This window comes from Liolophura sinensis, chromosome 12 (assembly GCF_032854445.1).
Source record: "Liolophura sinensis isolate JHLJ2023 chromosome 12, CUHK_Ljap_v2, whole genome shotgun sequence".
Lineage (NCBI taxonomy): Eukaryota > Metazoa > Mollusca > Polyplacophora > Chitonida > Chitonidae > Liolophura > Liolophura sinensis.
In genome coordinates, this window is record NC_088306.1 from 25,420,288 (window position 1) to 25,439,923 (window position 19,636).

General features: G+C 39.0%; 1 protein-coding gene across 2 annotated transcripts in view; it reads left to right on the forward strand.

Annotated features, from left to right (window-relative positions):
• Positions 1-19,636, forward strand: part of LOC135479324 (uncharacterized) — a 59,440-nt gene that overhangs the window by 31,684 nt on the left and 8,120 nt on the right. The window lies entirely within an intron of this gene.

The window sequence follows — 19,636 nt, forward strand, 5'->3', positions numbered from 1 at the left end:
AAGTAAATGTCTTAACTTGCACTTTCAATGATTAGGAAATCGTAGATTAAGAGCGTTTACGTAAACCAGTTCTATACACACGATAATGTTTAGCATTGCGCATGACCAATCAAATCCTGATCTGATTGGTTGGCTCTTTCAGACTGCGATTAACTTACCTTTCGTCCTGATAAATCTTTGTATAATCTAGTTTCCTCGATCGCTGGGGGCTAAGCATTATTAACATTATTGCAGTGATATTGGGATAGTATTTTCTTGCAGCAAGATCGTGACAGTCTCTATGCGGCCATATTGATCGTGTTGCCTCATTGTAAGGCCATTGACAAGACACCAGATAACCATCGTATAGGCCACTGGCAGTCTTGGCTCATCCTCTTCAGTCTAGACGCAAGCCAGAGTTTCTCCCGTCTCATCCCCAAACAATAGAAATTGTAACCAACAACTATAGATATTTACCCCGAATCTATACTGGGGTATTGAAGCCAAAGAGTAGTGGTAATGAAACCAAAATCTATAGAGATTGAAACCAAAATCTATGGGGATGGAAACCAAAATCTATAAGGAATGAAACCAAAACCTATAGGGATTGAAACCGTCAGCTATGCGAATTTGAACTGTAGTGGTTGAAATCCAGTACTCCGTTAAAGCGTGTCCGCATGGTACAAAGCTATCCTAGCGAGGAAACAGAAGAATAGCTATGTTGAGAGAACAACACGAACTGATCCGTAGTTCGCCCGCCAGCAGAGAGGTACCATGTAAGGGTAAGCGCTCAGACGACCTTAATTTCACGCTAATGGCGATCTGACGCTATATAAATGTGTCAGTGAAAATATGAGGACGTGCTCAGGTCTCATGAGAAGATTTTAAGAGAACGTCATTGGCAGCGTTTAATTACGGAGTTTGGACGTGTAGCTAGACAAGAACAATAAAAAATAAGTTTTGTAGATATTAGAATCGATGGGATTAATAATTAAATAAAACTGAAACCATTGCCGTACGAGAACATGCGTATATATACGTTACCTTAAGGCTAATTGTTTTACACAGCTATGAAACAAAGTGATATGCATCAACAGACGTGTGTCTGTTACCACATTCAAAAAATGTTGAATCAAGATATTTAACAGACAGTCTAATTGATTTCTTTTACAAGCAAAAAAGTCATACGTATCAATAAAAGATCTAGGTCTGTTACCACATTAAGAAAATTTGAATTAAGATGTTCAGCAGACGGTCTAGTTTCTGTGTTAAAAACGCTGAGTTCGCTCGTCTGCTGGGCAATTTACATTTACTGTTTAATAAATGATTTTATATAAATTATGTTACTAGGATACATGTATCTTGCGTACATATAAATTTTTTAAAATGTTATAACCTGTAGCGTTTTTCATACTAAGAATCACGTTAACCTATATTACCTGTGTGGACACACACGCGTCTTTGCTTTCTGCTTTCCTTTGTTTTTTCTTTTTATTAGTATTTGTTTCACCGTACAAATTTTGAAGTTTTACAGCATTGCGTGAGACTTCGGGAATAGAAGCCCGAGGGGTTTGTTTTACACGTATCTTTCCTGGTGTAATATTAATATATTTATTAGAGAACAGAATGGTGAAAAATAGTTATTGGTTGGAAAATAAAAGACAAAGATAATGACTTTACAGCAAGATATACAATAAACAGTTACAACGGGAATAAAAACTTCATAAATACCAATACAACAATGCTAATAGTCCATTATGTATTGTTTTATATTTTTCTTGAGCAACAACAATGAATAGTATGATTTTACATCAGTGGGCAACTTATTCCATTCTCTCCATAAATCTGTTCAAGCCAGGGTGCTACGGGGAAGTGCACGTTGCTATTGTTTCAATCTTTCACATGATTCACACAGCAGTTAGAAGAAAACCCAAATTCAGAAAAATTTACAAAGGGCCGTATGTCACCGGTTACGTGGAACCGTCTGCCAGCTACCGCACTGTCCTAGCTGCTCTGGTTTTAGGCTGTGTGCTGTAGTCTTTTATATTATGGGAGAATAAGCAGGTATAATGTACTAGTCTCATGTAGTCTAATCATCAAAGCAGTAAATATCCTGATGTACGTGACTGCTTATATTTACTTCAAAGGAGCGATTCTCTGTGTGTATTTTTCTGTTCTCTGGTAGAATTAGTGGTCAGTACACAGCGTTGCTTATGGAATGTCAGTAAGGAAAGGATGCATTGTCCGGACTAAATTAGCCAGTAATTGGCATGCCACGTGCGGTCTGTACTTTGTTCGCTAATCAGGGTCAGTCGATATAGTCACGTCATTAGGACGTGCATATCTTCGCTCCCTGTCGGGCCCCCTTGGGGTATCTCTTGCCGTATTTGACAGGGCAAGATGAATAGCTCCCGAAAATTGAGGGTTGAAGCAACGATAGTTCATTAAAACTGGTGTTTAGGGCGTCTCTGCGGCCACAGTATGACTGAGTAGAAGTGTTATGCAGTTTTAGGACAGCTATTCCTGTAGATATATATTACCATATACCTTTTTTGTGAGTAGTCTGTGGTCACTTTCGTTTAACAGCTCTACCCCTCCATTCCGACCTGGTCATCTTTCACCAGTAGAGCTTAACCATGGCCCAAGTTTAGTCCAATTTGGTTGAACTAATTTCATTTGTCCCAGTGCCTGGAAGTAGCAACGTCGTACACCTGCTCGGGACTAGTCTCGCTTAACCAACCATGTAATAGAATAGTAATTGGGCAGCGTGTTATGTATTAATCATACTATACTGACCAACGAAGTGTCAGAGCGTGTATCAGTATAACGTGGCTTACGCAAAGGCACAGCAAGCAAGCGAGCCAGCAAACAGGCGGGGTTCCTTGGTCATACGACGCCAAAGGTCAAGTCTGCAAGCTTGGAAGGATCAAAGCAGCGTGCCATCATTGAGAAGGCCAATTTCCCTGCGCCATGTGAAATAAGCCCAGAAATTGCCCCGCCGAATTGCCCTTGTTTGTGATGATCTTTTTTGTAAGCCTAACCCTCAATCACCCAAACCATCGCCTGGATCGACCCTATCTCGACAATAGCTGACATATAAGGCCTCCTCGAGCCGACGCCGTCGATAGCAATTTTACCGTCGCCTTTGGTGACCAATTTTGCTTAGGTTAACACTTTCGTTAACCTTCCCACTGACGACACTGGTGACACGTATGACGTAAGCGAGGGTCTAAACGGTATCCTGTATTGATTAATGTTTTCACTGTCTAAAGATGAAATTACCGTATCCACAGCAAACATTATCTTGCTCACGTTAGACGCATCTCGAATTGATCCCATTCACAACGTGGTCTCAAACATGACTCCCCATTCCTGGAGTGTGCGCATAACAAAAATGCGACAGAAGACATGTTAAACATCCACCTCGTTAGCGACAGACACGGTTTTAAACTTCTGTCTATAGCTATGTGAAATTTACGTCATCTTCGGTCTGACCTGGATTTTGAATCGCCAAGTGAACATACGTTTCCTTTGTTTAATTTTAAATATCTTGTTTCAGCTTAGAATACTGGTTTTACTCAAGAACGTTTTTCTTACACCACAAAGACCGGGCTTAAGTGTAGGAAGAACTAGAAGCAGCCGGGAGGAATGAATAAATGAATGACTGATTGACTGATTGAAGTTTAAAGCCTCGCTGGCTGTATTTCAACCATACCCGCTATACGATAAACATCTCGACTTTAGGCCGTGACCGAAGTTTTTCGCTTTGTTAATCTCATTAGTCAACTATTAACACGCGACGTTCCGAGCCAATAATCGCAAAACAAATTTCCAAACCACCGTGCAGCACCACCCATTAAAGGAACTTATTGATTGATTTATTTATTTATTTAGTGATGTTTTACGCCGTATACAAGAATATTTCAATTATAAGATAGAGGCAAGCGTTATGGTAGGAGGAAACCGGACAGAACCAGCAGCCTTCCCACGTACGACTGGAGATGAAGCCTGTTTGAGCTGGACTTGAACTCACGGCGACCGCATTGGTGCATGCGAAGCTCCTGGTTCATTGCGTCGCGCTGGTACACTAACAACTAAAGGACTAAGAAAATATACATAATATAAGATATTAGGACGGATTCGAGCAAAGAGAAGTTAACAATTTTATTCTCTTAAGACAAATAGTCACACGTAACGGGTAAAAAACGTCGTCAGTTTTCCTCAGTTACAGTTTGATTCCAACGTACCGGCAACCAAAGTTAAGTTTTAATTTTCAAAAAAAAAATGCATTTATATACCAAGATCAAGCTTATTGGGCTTTGTATGAGCTGTGTGTACTTACGCACGGAATACCCCCACCCCCACCCACGAAGCCTGGTAAAAAGTGATAAATCCATTTCTATAAAATCATAATGACGTGGCGAAAATTGGCAGCCCGCAATAGATTTAATTCAGTCACGAAACATCAGTTACCAAAGAGTTTTATTATCATCTTGTTGAATATATCCTGAAGTTTTGTTTATCGGTGATATTCCTGGACACAAGAGATTTTCTCTGTATAGATTTAAGACCAAAGGAAAATATTATCTGTCAGTTATTTATTGATAATATAGTAATAGGAACATTGGTTATTTTACATTAATCAAAGTTGCAACTATCCGCCAGGGGAATTATTACCTTATTACTCTTACGTCCAAATAAGATTTTGATGAATTTTTATCGATGTATACGACGAGGAATTAATAGGGGCATTTCATGAAAGGCTACTGGTGTTGCATTGATAAATAAACAAAGGTTCCTTATCAATGAAATACATTTCCAGGGCAAACCAGGCGTGGCAATATCACTGCTGATCACAGCTTTCTAATTTTCATCTGAATTTATTGGATTTAATCCAGACCACGGGAAGCCCTCGTGCTCCGCGCCACGTTTGTTCAGCTTTTGTTGGGAACGAGATAGAATAACGGTACCCAGCAGGCCGCCGCGTGATCTCTGATCACCTGGAGACTCTATATTGTCAAGGTAACCCACGCGCGCTGGCATGAGCAATTCACTAACGTGCATGTGAGCAATAATGAAACCTTTGTTTAATGAGGTGAAAGCAACCGCAGCAATTAGCAGCAAACAGTCTTGTGGCATGCTTGTTGAGTGCAGGTGTATCTCCATGCATTATATTCAAGAATTGTTCCTTTTTCTGGTAAATAGTCCTCCACATCTTGTGGATTTTTTATTGATGCACTTTCTGTATCATATATCCCTATATTTTATGTGTTAACTTTTTGTATTACTTCTTCAAAAATCATGTTTACCCTGTAATAAAGGATTGCAATAAAAACTTGAAACAACTAGCCGTATCTATGGTAGAAAATGTCAAGATGTCATACTGTGTCAGTTAATTATATTCAGAAAGCGCTGCTTACGTTCACAACAGGGTTGTGATTTTAGTCGCATTGTCTAACGGTTTACCCAATGTGACAATTTTTTTTTTGCTTTTCCGTTCATGTCTATCTCGTATTTACTTTCATAGCAAGACGCAAATAAAACTTTTTTTAAAACTATTAAATCAATACATGCTTGGCTCTATATCTTGCATGTTGCTGATGCGGCAAACATAATCAGATCTACATAGAGTTCCTTACACTGACTTCTCGTTTGCTGGATATGAAAAATGGGTAAGCCATTTTCTAACCTTAATGTACACATCAATTCATGGGGCCGATCATTCGGTTTATCGTATACCTCAAAAGCCGAATCTTCTCCTTGTTGTACACATCAATAGTCGTATCTTGTCCTTATCATACATTCTTTTCTTATTGTACACCTCAAAAGCCGAATCTTTCCTCATTGTGCACCACAATAGCCGGATCTTCCCTTATCGTACACTTGACCAAACAAATTTTTCCTTATCTTACACTTCAACAGCCAAATCTTTTCTTACTGTATACCTCAAAAGCCGAATCTTCTCCTTGAAGTACACGTCAACAGTCGTATTTTGTCCTTATCATACATGACAACAGCCAAATCTTTTCTTGTTGTACACCTCAAAAGCCGAATCTTTCCTCATTGTGCACCACAATAGCCGGATCTTCCCTTATCGTACACTTGACCAAACAAATTTTTCCTTATCTTACACTTCAACAGCCAAATCTTTTCTTACTGTATACCTCAAAAGCCGAATCTTCTCCTTGAAGTACACGTCAACAGTCGTATTTTGTCCTTATCATACATGACAACAGCCAAATCTTTTCTTGTTGTACACCTCAAAAGCCGAATCTTTCCTCATTGTGCACCACAATAGCCGGATCTTCCCTTATCGTACACTTGACCAAACAAATTTTTCCTTATCTTACACTTCAACAGCCAAATCTTTTCTTACTGTATACCTCAAAAGCCGAATCTTCTCCTTGAAGTACACGTCAACAGTCGTATTTTGTCCTTATCATACATGACAACAGCCAAATCGTTTCTTGTTATACACCTCAAAAGCCGAAACTTTCCTCATTGTGCACCACAATAGCCGGATCTTTCCTTATCGTACACTTGACCAAACAAATTTTTCCTTATCTTACACTTCAACAGCCAAATCTTTTCTTATTGTTCACCTCAAATGCCGATTTGTTTCTTATCGTACACGTCAACAGCCGAATTTTTTCTTTATCGTACACATCGACAGTCGAATCTTTCCTTATCGTACATCTCAACAGTCGAATCTAGTCCTTATCATACACCTCAGCAGCCGAATTTTTCCTTATCGTTCACTTCAACAGTAGAATCTTGTCCTTAGAGTTACTTAGCACTTTTCTCCCGACTACCCTTGGCATTTCCGTACATCTCTGTGGCCTATACCTGGTCTCGTCGTACACTCTTCTCGGGCCTACCTTTAACTTTGTTGTACCTCAGTTAGACCGATACTTAACCTTGTCATGCTGTTTTTGCTCCCGGGTTTTGCTCTTGGGTAGCGCTGGTACGTTAAATACCTGGGATGCCTTATCATAATTCACTTGAAATCTTCCCTCTTCTGTGATAAACTTGAACTTTGAACCTTGAACAGTAAATGAAAACCGGGTAGACCGGAATCAGTTTTTTACCGTTGGGTTTGTTAAGTCGAATGAGTTGCCATTAGCTTTGTGTGACTTCAATTTTATTGTATGCTGTGAAACCCAGTTTCCTCTACCATTTAACTGGACCCCATTCTTACCTGTACACGGTTGTCAGTACCCAGTTAAGCAACAATGAAATAATAAAAATAAATACACAACATAGCATTGACAACGGTTTAATTCCCCCATTCAAATAATAAGCTTTAAAGTCGATTCGTGCTAGAGTTAATGAGAATTCTTGGCTTGTTCCTCTCTGGTATCTCAATATTTATGGTGTTTTTTTCTCACGTTCGCTGGACGTTTATAAAGACAGTTTATTTCATTGTATGATATTCGCTCACGCACCACTCGTGGTTATTGACATTTACAGCAGAATTTAAATAGACATTTACCCCGAATCTTCAACAAATGTCTGATGGGTATATCACTTTTTACTCTTCAAGAACAACATGATTTGTAAATCAATAACGACATTTATGCTTTGGGTACGGGTTTATTCATTACAATAAGAGCAGCATTTTGGAGAGGCCCTCGAAAATAAATGGCTGACAACCGCTGATTAGTAGTTTTTAAGAAGAAATTTCGAGAAACTGTTTTTCTTCCGCACAACTTGTCTTAAGAGTAATACCGTTTTATAAAAACCACTGTGGATTTTTTTCTGCATAACAATTTTGTTCTCGGAGGACACGGACAGCAATAATTGAGCTGTCCGTTGCTATTTTATATATAGTATATATTTGTTAGGCACAGATGGCAAGCGCTGTAGCAATTTGCCTGACCCGATGGTCATGAAATCTAACCTTCTAAGAAAAGAGCACATTGTACAACTTATACTTTAAGTGAAGGAACTATATTTAAGGTTAAATATAATATCTCAGTTTTTTTTTTGGCAGCAGTGCTTGTTATTTTAGTATTTAATAGTTAAATATCGAAGGCTTAGATGTCTCGTGTAGGCCGCCATTTTAACAGATGACATAGATCATCGTGCTTATCTTTGCCCTGTAGCCCTTCAAGACATGGCATTCTAGACACATTTTGTCAACCTTCAGTCACGCATGAAGGCATGATGTGGTCCTCTAGTACATCATAAACTCAACCTTTTTAGAGCTGAATCCACAGACCTTGAAATCCACGATTGTGCACGCGCGTATTTGGCACGTTGATCATATGATAGAGGAGTAAAACCTTAAGCACAGTGACGTCGCAATGAGTATTTACGAGGCGCATTGAACGAACCTAAAGCATGACGGGACTTTTAACGTGCCTCGAATCAGTTGCATTTTGTAGAAGTTGGCGATGTTTACTCAAATTAAGACATACAGCATACAGGGAAAATTGGAGCAGCAACGGCAGTGTGACGTCGACAAATTGTCGCACGTAACCGGTGAAACAAGGCCTCTTATCAGTTTACCTGAATCGAGGTTTTATTCTAACTGTTCAATCAAATGCATAAATAGTAACAAATTACAAGCCACCTAGCACCATGACTAAGGCAGAATTAGGCATACAAAATCACTTTTTCTCCCTTACGAAAAACTAAAAAGTTCCACCGTATGTTTAGCACTTTCATTTGAGATATAGATTGTATAATGTGTTCTTTTCTTTAAAAATTCTATACATATTTGTACCCTAGTGGCCATCCAACATTCATCTTCACACAAACCAAGGTGTTCTTATTTTCGCCCCTTAGCACACACAGGTAAAGTAGTATACCACGATTGATCAGCACCTTATATATACTAACCAATTCGGAACCCCGCAAAAAGTCGTCTGTGAGTAGGGTTTCGTGTCGTTATGCACTCAGGTCCTTCTTTAAGTGACTCGCCCATGCCAAAAACCAGATGTCAAAAGTTTGACCAACTGACCGACCGACAGACAGACACGTCTTCCTGTAGAGCAGCCTGTCGTGCATAAAAATAGGATCAGTGTTGAATATATACGCGATGGAGACGTCTAGGAATTTCTGTAGATCCGCTAGGCAATTGATACATGCCGAACAGGCGCAATGCCTGCATATAAAATACCGCATTTGTATTCAGTTTTTGTCACCTATTGGAATCCCGCTAGATTTAGGAACTCCACAAAACCTTCAGGGATTTTTTTTCGCAAACGCAGACATAAACAAAAACGTTTATAGGACAAAGCTTCTAAGCGAGCCTGCAGTCAAAATGGCGCTGGGCAACGCCCTACCTGACATGTCAGGACTTTGATGATCATCTATGTATTCATATTCGAAGTCGATATGCCCTTGGGGAAAAAGACATCTATTTTCTTTGAAGATAACGACTTTACACCTGTGAAACAAGCAAAGAGATCAGATGCCCTTATAATAAAATATAAAACACATACCCATAGATAAACTGAAGAACGACGGCGAAATTGTTGTCTAGGGAGCTGAACTGTTTAGGCGAACAATCTCATTTGCTGCTCGACAATTCATTATTTAAATTCACAGGAGTTTTTGATTGTAGTGTAACGGCATAATGCCGGAATTTACCACTTGCAGCAAGCTTATGGTTGGTGGAAGAAACCTGGATTTGCCTGAATAAAAACCATGTCATCCATGAATTTCACGTCATCTTAAACGTGGGAATGCGGTAGAAATGGTTTCATTTACTGCAGCATTGTTGCAGGAGTTTTTATTTCTACAGCATAAAGGATGATTACTGGCCCCACTCTCATTGCTTGCGGGAACTTAGTGATAATATATGGTCGACAACACTCCTCTGGCGGTTTCCACAGACAACTGATGGTTAAAGGTCACTTGTCCTCCACCAAGTTCTTCGCATTTGGAAAAGTTCGTCAATGACCTGCTAAATGCCTTGGTGTATGTATAAAAGTGAAAAATTCTTGTATCTATACGTCGAAACTAGACATTCGTATGCCAGCCGTCAATCAACAAGGACGTTCCAGGTCAATAATCGGAAGACTAAAAAAAATAATAAACGATCACTACCCTATTAGATAGTATATTCAAGAATTTGGGCACCAGCCTACCATCCGCGTGGGTATTAGCTTCGTTACATGTTACACGTACATGTTATTGCAATTTACTCGGATGTGACAACTTTCTGTTATGTACCTTGTTGTGTAGGTGTGGTGTTAGAGTGGGTCATGTTCACTGTCAAAACAACATTCAGCACACAGGACAGTTTGTAAAAACTACAGATGACCTGTTAAACTACCATGAAATCTGAAAAATCTCGGTGACATATTATTTCGTCCTTGTATAGCACGTATGACGTCAACCCTGTCAAGAAGCGTTGTTTCGTATCCACACGCATTGTTTCCAACACACTAATTTGAACCAACATGTTTCCACGGTAATTTGCACAAGACTTAAAGGGGTAGCAAGAAAAGCAAGTCCCACGCCTTCCTGTCCGTTGTGTTTCTGTGAATGGCCTTCATGACGTTAGCCCGGTCATCGTGCTCAGTGTTGACCAAGATAAAGAGTGTCGTTGGCGATTGTTTCGTATCCAAGCGAATTGACTCCAACACACCAATTTGACTTAACATTTCGCCTCGGTCACTTATAAAACAGTCGCGGGAAAAAGGAAGTCCCACCCCATTCCTTCCGACGTGTTTCTGTGAACAGCATTTTGCTCGTCCAGCGAGCGTCTTATTGACCGATGCACAGTTGCTAGCTGCACTCATTGTATAGCATCTGTATATTGATTGTTGGATTGTGATGCTTTCGGAACTAACCGAGCGCTTTTCAGTTTCTTTTCGCACTCAAATGAGATGCGCTTTATTAGTTTATCAGTTACTGCGAATATTATAAGAAAGCTGTGATATAAATGCATGTTTTTATTGATACTAGGAGATAAAAGTAGGAATACTTAATCAATGTCGTTTTAAGACAAACTTCTTCAAAATTTAACTTCCGGAATCATAAGCTACTTATTATATACAGTTTACAAATTTGACTAATGTCAAAGCTGCTTAGTGGAATTCGTTCTTCATACCTTTTTTCGTCTTCGATTCCTAGGCAATTATCATAGAAAAAACAACGAGCTCGCATTAGCCTGATTAAGGAGAAAATAAATCCAAACGAACATGCTCTTGGTGCAGTCAGAGTGTAGTAGCTGAAGTAACATTACACGAAAACTGTCTTTCTGTTTTGTGTAAACAGTATCGAGTTTAGTGAAACTCCAGAGAAAGCATTCGGTAACAGGAAGTTACTTACATTTCTCATCAAATATGACGTGGAGTTTGACCTCTCAAAACATTTACCCGACTTGATTTATGTGCCGTATTATAGTGGGTAGGCTTTCGCTGTATCCGAGGGACTGATAACACTTCCGGGAAAACCAAACTGCTTGCGCGCGTGCTTTAATCAGACAAGTAAACTTTGAAAAAACTTGTTATATTTAGAACACAGGTTCAAATCTTTTAAGGGCACATTAAAAAAACTGGCAGAAGTCGATGGTTTATTGTGGCTACTCAGATTTAACGTCCGAGTCAGCAGGTATTCGCCTCCGTCTTTCTCTTTGAGTGTATACCATGTGCTTAGGAGGGTGGGGGATAAAGTTCGTATTGATTTTCAATAGTTACGCTGTTTGGGCAGAGGGCGTAGATCTTAGGATCTGGAGAAAAACTAGGAAAATTAAACCTCGGTGTATTGATCGAGAGAGTATAACAATGGCTCATGAATGTCACGACTTCCTTTTGCATTATCGTGATAAAACGTTGAAATGTTAGCCGAACAAGCGTGCAAACACTGACAGTTTACTTAAGACGGGACCGAAACCATACTGAGTTGTGTAAATTACCTGTTGGTTAAACTCATAAGCATGTAATTTGATGTCTCTTGATAAATATTATCACAGTTTGTAGTGTTTGATGGACGATGGATGAAGTCGCCCGATCTGACGGAATAGGGATTAATTAGCAACACTGATTTAATGGAGCTTACTCCGAGAAGCGTAACACCGTCGGAAGAAGGCTGACTTCTAAGAGCATTGATTTTTCCCCTGCCTATTCAGCACGCTTCTGTTTTTCATTTTGCTCTCTTTTGGCATTTTCATCCATTTATAACCTAAGTAATTCCACAGGCCTTTGGGGATCTTTTGTAAGTTCTTGCTTTACTCTTCCGCACCTGTGTTTACATTCAATAACCGAAACTATCTGACTCATTTTCACCAAAACTTTGGGAAATTGTTCGTCCTGTTTACTCCAGGTATATAGCGGTGGGTGGAAACCGGTTCCAGCAGGTTAGGATCAATATAAAAGTACAATAAGATACAGACTTGGCAGTATTACAAAACTGGACGGATTTTCTGACTGACTGATTGATTGACCGATTGATTGTTTAATGTCTTATATTGAAGATTTATTTCACTTATAAAATGGTTGCGAATTTATAGGTGGAGAATACTAGAGCGCAAATGATTAAACCACCGTTGGGGAGGTACTGACGAACTTTCCTACTGTGACAAACAGTCCAAAACAAATGCGAAGTGCTTATTCAAAATGGGGTTCAGCCATAACGAGGTCAACAATTGGGTGTTGCTAATTTATACCTATTTTGTCAGATTGGCCGACTTCATCCATCGTCCAGGAAACACTACGAGCTTAACCATGCGACAGCCATAACAGTTGACCTGAAGGAAACAAGGCAGCAGGCAGCGCGACAGAAGTACATTTTGTTGATCTCATGCGAACCAGAGCTTAATTTACCTAAATTAGCTTCTGGTTGCGATTTTGATATCGTTGCAAATAACGCGACGGGGAACACTCATTTGTTACCATGGAAACGTTACCTGTTTCAAACCGGTTTCCGAGTACAGATTGTCTTTACCTTGGCCGATTGGTCACAATACGTTACGTTTGCAGTGGTGAAACTTGAGAATGATCTGTATTGGGGAGAATGACTTGTCAGACAAAAGGCAACGTGAAAATGGCTGCCTTATATGTTGACACTACATTCTAAAGACATCGCCAGGGTAACGATTGCCGGAATTATGCAGCGGGTGATTCTTCATCTCACGTACATAGACGTTTCCTGGTGTTGAGAAAGACACTCGACATTTTAAAAAATAGACAGAATAGAGACTACAAATACAGCAGTGGCGATAGTGTGATAACCTAAAAAAACTGCGTTCTTAACCTTCAGATACAAGGTGATATAGAGATATTAAATTCGACATTTTTAGTTAAAAGCTAAAGGCCAAACACGAATTGAAGATCACTTTCCCTTAAACGTCTGAACCATTTCTGTGTTTGTGGAATATTGTTAATTCGACAGCCGGCATAAATTCGATAAGGGACAAAATATTGTCACACTTCAACAAATAACTGTAAAACAATAGCATATATAATTACAGACAAATTACAGAGTGCTAAGTTTGAACCGCCGGCGCAATGGTGGACCACAGGGGTAGTGGGAAGTGAGTGGCAGGGAGGAGGTATAGTCAACTGTTAAATACGAATTTCGTATACATGGAGATCTATGCCTAAAAACCTGTTCTGGGAAGGTTTACTAATAGCTTGGCCTACTGTTGCGATTTGGCGATAATCATTCAAAGTGCGCTTCATGAAATATTCATCGGTTTGTTTACTTCCCCCATAGCATGATGCAGGTCAATTCTATTTATTCATAACATAAATCAACGTTACACAGCATGCGGCAATAAGTATGAGGACAGAGAGATTTTTGTCTTTTGCATGTTCATTACCAAAGCATACTTATCCAGTGTGCTTATAAATATACATTTTCGTCGCGGTTGACAGTTTGAGGAAACCAATATTATTGAATTGTATTGTGTGTGTCGTTTAATATTTGCATTTAATACTTCTTGACATGAGACTCCAATAAGACTAGAGAGGGCTGAATTCAATTATGCGTCGAAATAGACATTCATATACGGGGGGGGGGGGGGGTGCAAAAAATAAGGACATTCCAGGGCATTAATCGCAAGGTCAATTCCAGAAAACGACGTATAACACAAACCACCACACTGTTAAGAGAAAGGGTCAAAACTACCAGAAAAACTAGGGTCAGATGTGACCCTGATATTCAGGGTATAGACATGACCAACTCCAAATATTAGGGTCACTTATCCCAAATATTTAAGGTGAGTGTCCTGTTTCAACCCTAAAAATCTGTCTTGTTTAGAACAATGACCCTTATTGTTAGGGTCAAACAATTCGACCCATATTTTTCCATCCTATATTTCAGCGTCAGTTTACCTGTGACACTGAAAAACTGGGTCGAGCTGACCCTAACATTGTGACAGTGCAGGGAACTAAGAAAGTATATAAAGTACAAAAATTGGACAAAATCATGCATAGAAAAGCAGTCATCAGTTTTCAATGATGTTGGAAAGAACGCAAGGTATCTTCTAGGCGACTGGGTGAAATCAATATTCAAATTCAAGTATTACGACCAAATTTGGGTTTCGATTAGCTGTTGCGTGGCCTTGACTAACCCATTTAAGTTTCTTTAGAGTTCCATTTTCAAACACAATATGTCTTCTCTCTTCGTTTACTTCAAATGTATATACTGTTCGTTAAGATTGGGCGTAAGTATGTTGGTTGACGGCTGTTTGACGCCTAGATTCACTCAGTGCTGTAGTTGACAACATATATAGATAGGCACCGAGAGAAATTTGCGTGTCACAGATTTTCAGTTTTCTGGCTGTGATTAATTTCTTCCACTTCACCGGTAAAGCTTTGACTTTTATCTTCTACTTTTAAAACGGTGGCCAGGTTTATTCTCGTCTACTTAACACTAGGCAAATGGAGTCGGTTATTCCTTGAGCTGTCCTTGTAATGAAGTCTTGAAGGGGTATGGTTGTCCTAAATAATGGTATGTATGCTTGTGTTTTTACGTAACGATTGTTCAGTCATATGACAACGGGTAGTCATTAGGTGAGTGTACTGTGTCCTCTTGTAGCAGGGGGGAGTGCATGCCTGCAGTCGCCACTGAAGTATCATGCCCAAGACAACCCACCCAGTCACATTATACCGACACCGGGCCAACCAGTCCTGTTTCTATGCTCTAACCTCTCAGTGCCGAGCACAAAACGAAGTAGTAACAAGTATCCTGTTTAAAGATTTTGACCCGACCTTGGCAAATTATAGTGTACTTGTTACAGTTGGCCAGAAGCAGTTAGGAACTTCTTCGCTACGTGTCAGTTGCCGCGTGGTCTCTGCTGACAACCAGTGTTCAACCAAGCTGCCGCAGGTGTGTCAGATGCAGATGTTGACGAATTCTCCAATTATAGGGTCGCTGCAGACTAATATGGCTGACCCCTGGGACTAAGGTTGATAGTGTCAGTAAGTTTCCGTAAGTAAATTAGAACGCCATAGAATCAACCACCGCAGGGAGAGGTCTTACACAGGGAAAGACCTAATACCAGGAGAACTGTTTGGTTAAACGAATTGTCGTGTGTGTGTGTGTGTGTGGGGGGGGGGGGGGGAGTGGGGGGAAGGGTGTTTGAAATGTTGAGGCCTGCTGATTGTGTTTGCCGCATACGTCGGGCGAGTAAGACAAAATACTATACATACAGACACGCTGCGTGCATGTGATAAAAATCACAAAACAAGCGCAAGCGGGGTCATAACGTTACAAGTTATAGTTCACCCTACTGGCCTACACTGGACAGGTAAACCCCTGGGATCCGTTTTATGGGACAAAGTAGTAATTGGTAATTCTTTTCTTTCTTGCGAAACACGTATCTGAACCTGAATTAAAGCACACAATTTTTATGGGGAGGCAATGATTCCCCCAAATTTCCGCTCAGATTTTTTTCCAATTAAATTTGCGTGTCCATAAGTTCCATCTTATAATATCATTAAAGACATACAGCGTGGACAGTAAAACCAGAGCAACAACGACAGTGTGACAGGTGGCAAATGGTAAAAGCTGAAATATGGCCTCTTGTCAATTTACCTGAGTCAGGGTTTTTTTTTCTAACTGTTCATGTAAATGCATAAATAGTAACAATTTACACGACCCTCAGTACCATGGTTAACGCAGAATTAGGTTAAAAAATAGAAGAGGCAATGATGTTAATTGCAATTCATTAGTTAGTCTAGAATTTCTCAAAATGCAGTGTTTTCATCACATGTAACATACAAATCACATTAAATATCATTTTGTATTATTATTTCTAGCTGCGGCAAACAGCTCTACATGTAATATCTGTTTGCCTGTAATCCCGTCAGTCCGTTAGTCGGTCGGCAGACAGACAGATATAAAGTTCCATTCATTCATGCCAAAAGAAGACAACAACTTGAGTGAGAAGGCTACAAAAATAGTTGGTCGACAGATAAATAACAGGTTATGTAAAAACATACAGAGGCTAACTCAGGTGATGCAGAGTAGCAAAAACGTCAATAGGAAAAGAATTTCAAGCAAAAAACACGCAACCCCGAAAGCTGTACATTAAAAAAAGGATTCTGTCAAATTTAAAAGAAAAAAAGGTAAAAGGTAATGTAAAAACATACAGAGGCTAACTCAGGTGATGCAGAGTAGTAAAAACGTCAACAGGAAAAGAATTTCAAGCAAAAAACACGCAACCCCGAAAGCTGTACATTAAAAAAAGGATTCTGTCAAATTTAAAAGAAAAAAGGTAAAAGGTAATGTAAAAACATACAGAGGCTAACTCAGGTGTTGCAGAGTAGCAAAAACGTCAACAGGAAAAGAATTTCAAGCAAAAAACACGCAACCCCGAAAGCTGTACATTAAAAAAAGGATTCTGTCAAATTTAAAAGAAAAAAAGGTAAAAGGTAATGTAAAAACATACAGAGGCTAACTCAGGTGGTGCAGAGTAGCAAAAACGTCAACAGGAAAAGAATTTCAAGCAAAAAACACGCAACCCCGAAAGCTGTACATTAAAAAAAGGATTCTGTCAAATTTAAAAGAAAAAAAGGTAAAAGGTAATGTAAAAACATACAGAGGCTAACTCAGGTGGTGCAGAGTAGCAAAAACGTCAACAGGAAAAGAATTTCAAGCAAAAAACACGCAACCCCGAAAGCTGTACATTAAAAAAAGGATTCTGTCAAATTTAAAAGAAAAAAGGTAATGTAAAAACATACAGAGGCTAACTCAGGTGATGCAGAGTAGCAAAAACGTCAACAGGAAAAGAATTTCAAGCAAAAAAACACGCAACCCCGAAAGCTGTACATTAAAAATAGGATTCTGTCAAATTTAAAAGAAAATCTGTTGTTGAGTGATACCAGAATGTATTCTGTTATTGTAACACAATACTGTGTCACATTCAACATAATATCCTGTTAGTCTAACAGAATGGCTATGTTGAATTAACAGAATATGTGTGTTATATTTAAGAGAGTAATCTGCTGCAATAACAGAATCATCAGCACCACCAATTGCACAGAGTTAGTCAGTCGGTCTGTCAAATTTTGGATATCCTATCATCTATTAACATGGGACATTTACTTAATGGGGGTGGGGCTGAGTACAGGACAACACGAAATGCTACGATTTGCGGTGGACCTTTACGTGGATTGCCGGAGCTATTGCTAATTGGCTCATGTAATGTCTAAAAGGTGAAATATTTCTAATAATACAATTATCAAAATCAAAGCTATTATCGAAATCATAACAAGTATCAAAATCATACCGTCTTCAGTCAACTACAAAAATCTGAAATTAGTTCACATATCCAAAGAAACGATCGTTATGATACATTGATTTTCCAACAAAAGAAACACATGGGGGTGTTTAATTAATTCTGACAAGTTAAATGGATATCTGTGTCAAATTCTAGTTGGATATTTACAAAACTGTGAATGCGAAACAGATTACTTATTGAATAGGAGCAAATGGAACGATATGGTTGTTTACAAATCGTTCATGGTGTACCTTATTTTGAGGTTCTTGTTTCTAAAAATGCCAACGTCTTTGGTAGGAAAAATGTATGAATTGGCTTTTTGTAGCACTTGGCGAGAGCAGATTTGGTTTTCACATGTTGTCTGCTATTTAGCTCCCTAACATTGAAACATTTGTGAATGTTAATTAAAACAGGTGGTTTTAATCTCATAGGAACTCAGCTACATGTCCCTAGTACAATCACCAAATCTTCGACTTAATTCGCAGACCAAATGAATTGTAAATGAAAGGTTTAGTTTATCTGTATCTCAAAGTAATACCGGGGTATACTGAAGGTGCAACAGAATCTATACATGCGCGGAATCCTAAATGCTATTATAGATAAGAAATTAAAAAAACTTTCATTGACTGCAGCTGGAAATCGTTCTTTTTAAATTACTAATCGAATATCATTGAAGACTCGAACGCCAAGGATTCTTTCATTTTGTAAAAAAAACATTAATACACTGCGAGCGGCTTTAAAAGGTTGCAGCTTATGTAAAGGGAATAACTTGGTTTAAGGCTGGGCTTTAATTAACGGCTTTAATTAGGCTGGGATTTCTTTTTACCTTTATGGGTTTTTCTTCCCCAAGACAATTATAAAAAGTGATATGCATAGTGATGTCATTGACAGATTTGCCTTGTATGAAGTCAAAAGTGTAGTCCCTAAAACCTCATCTTACCTGTGGTTTTTAAATTTTACCACCCGGTGATTCAGTCCAATTTGTGCAGCATCTTGTCAGCCTGTAACAAAGATATCCGTGCCTCAGCATTACCTCCCTTTTCTCACGTGTTATACTTTCCGCGTACGGCTGCACTTTCCGAGTACGGTTGCACAAAATGTCTTTGGTGGACTATAAGTATCCCCGAGACCCGTCGATTTGGCATTGTTTTCCTGTAACTGTTTATGAAATATGAAGACAACACGGCATTTTGAGTGTTTCTAGATCTGTGACGGCTAATAAATTACAGGTAACATCACTACAATTTTTCATTCCTAATTCTCTTTAAGCCATGGTGCTATATACATGGGGTGTATTTATAAGCTGCTGGTATCGATTCATTAACATGGCATAATTGAGGTGAATTATTCCCACAAAGGCTTCGTGTCAAAAGCATGTCCAGTCTTTTTATATAACGGACCTGATACGGTAAGGCGGAGAATATGCCCCAGAGAGATACGATAAGAAAGCGCAAAAATCAAAATCCCAGCATAATTCTGTAAATTTCTGAATCAGAAGTATAAAACGTGGTCGACACACCTATAAAAATTACACAGCTATAAAAGAGATGGCTGCTTAGTAATAATCTGCCAAAATGACCCCTCAATCAAAACCCCCAATTTTCGTTCAAACTAGTTACTGTGTTTTTAATTTGCATTGAGATCAACGTAAACCATAAAAATATTTTTACGGAAGCATTCATGTGTGTTTTTCTACGTGCTGTCGAAGTTTTGTTTGATTAACGTTTGTATTCATGTGTAAAATATAAACTTTATAATGTGATCAATTTTGTCATAATTTGACAAGTTTAAAATTTCAACCTTAGCCCCTCAAGTATCCTTAAAACTACAGTGAACTAAAGAAATCAGTCCGGAGAACACGTTGTATCTCGTGAGTGTTCGAATCTTTGAGGTTCTGCTTTTTTTCTTTGGAAACATGCTTTTGCGTGTTTAGAGTAAAGATGTATGAGTGAAGATATAGGCTGTCTTGCGTGA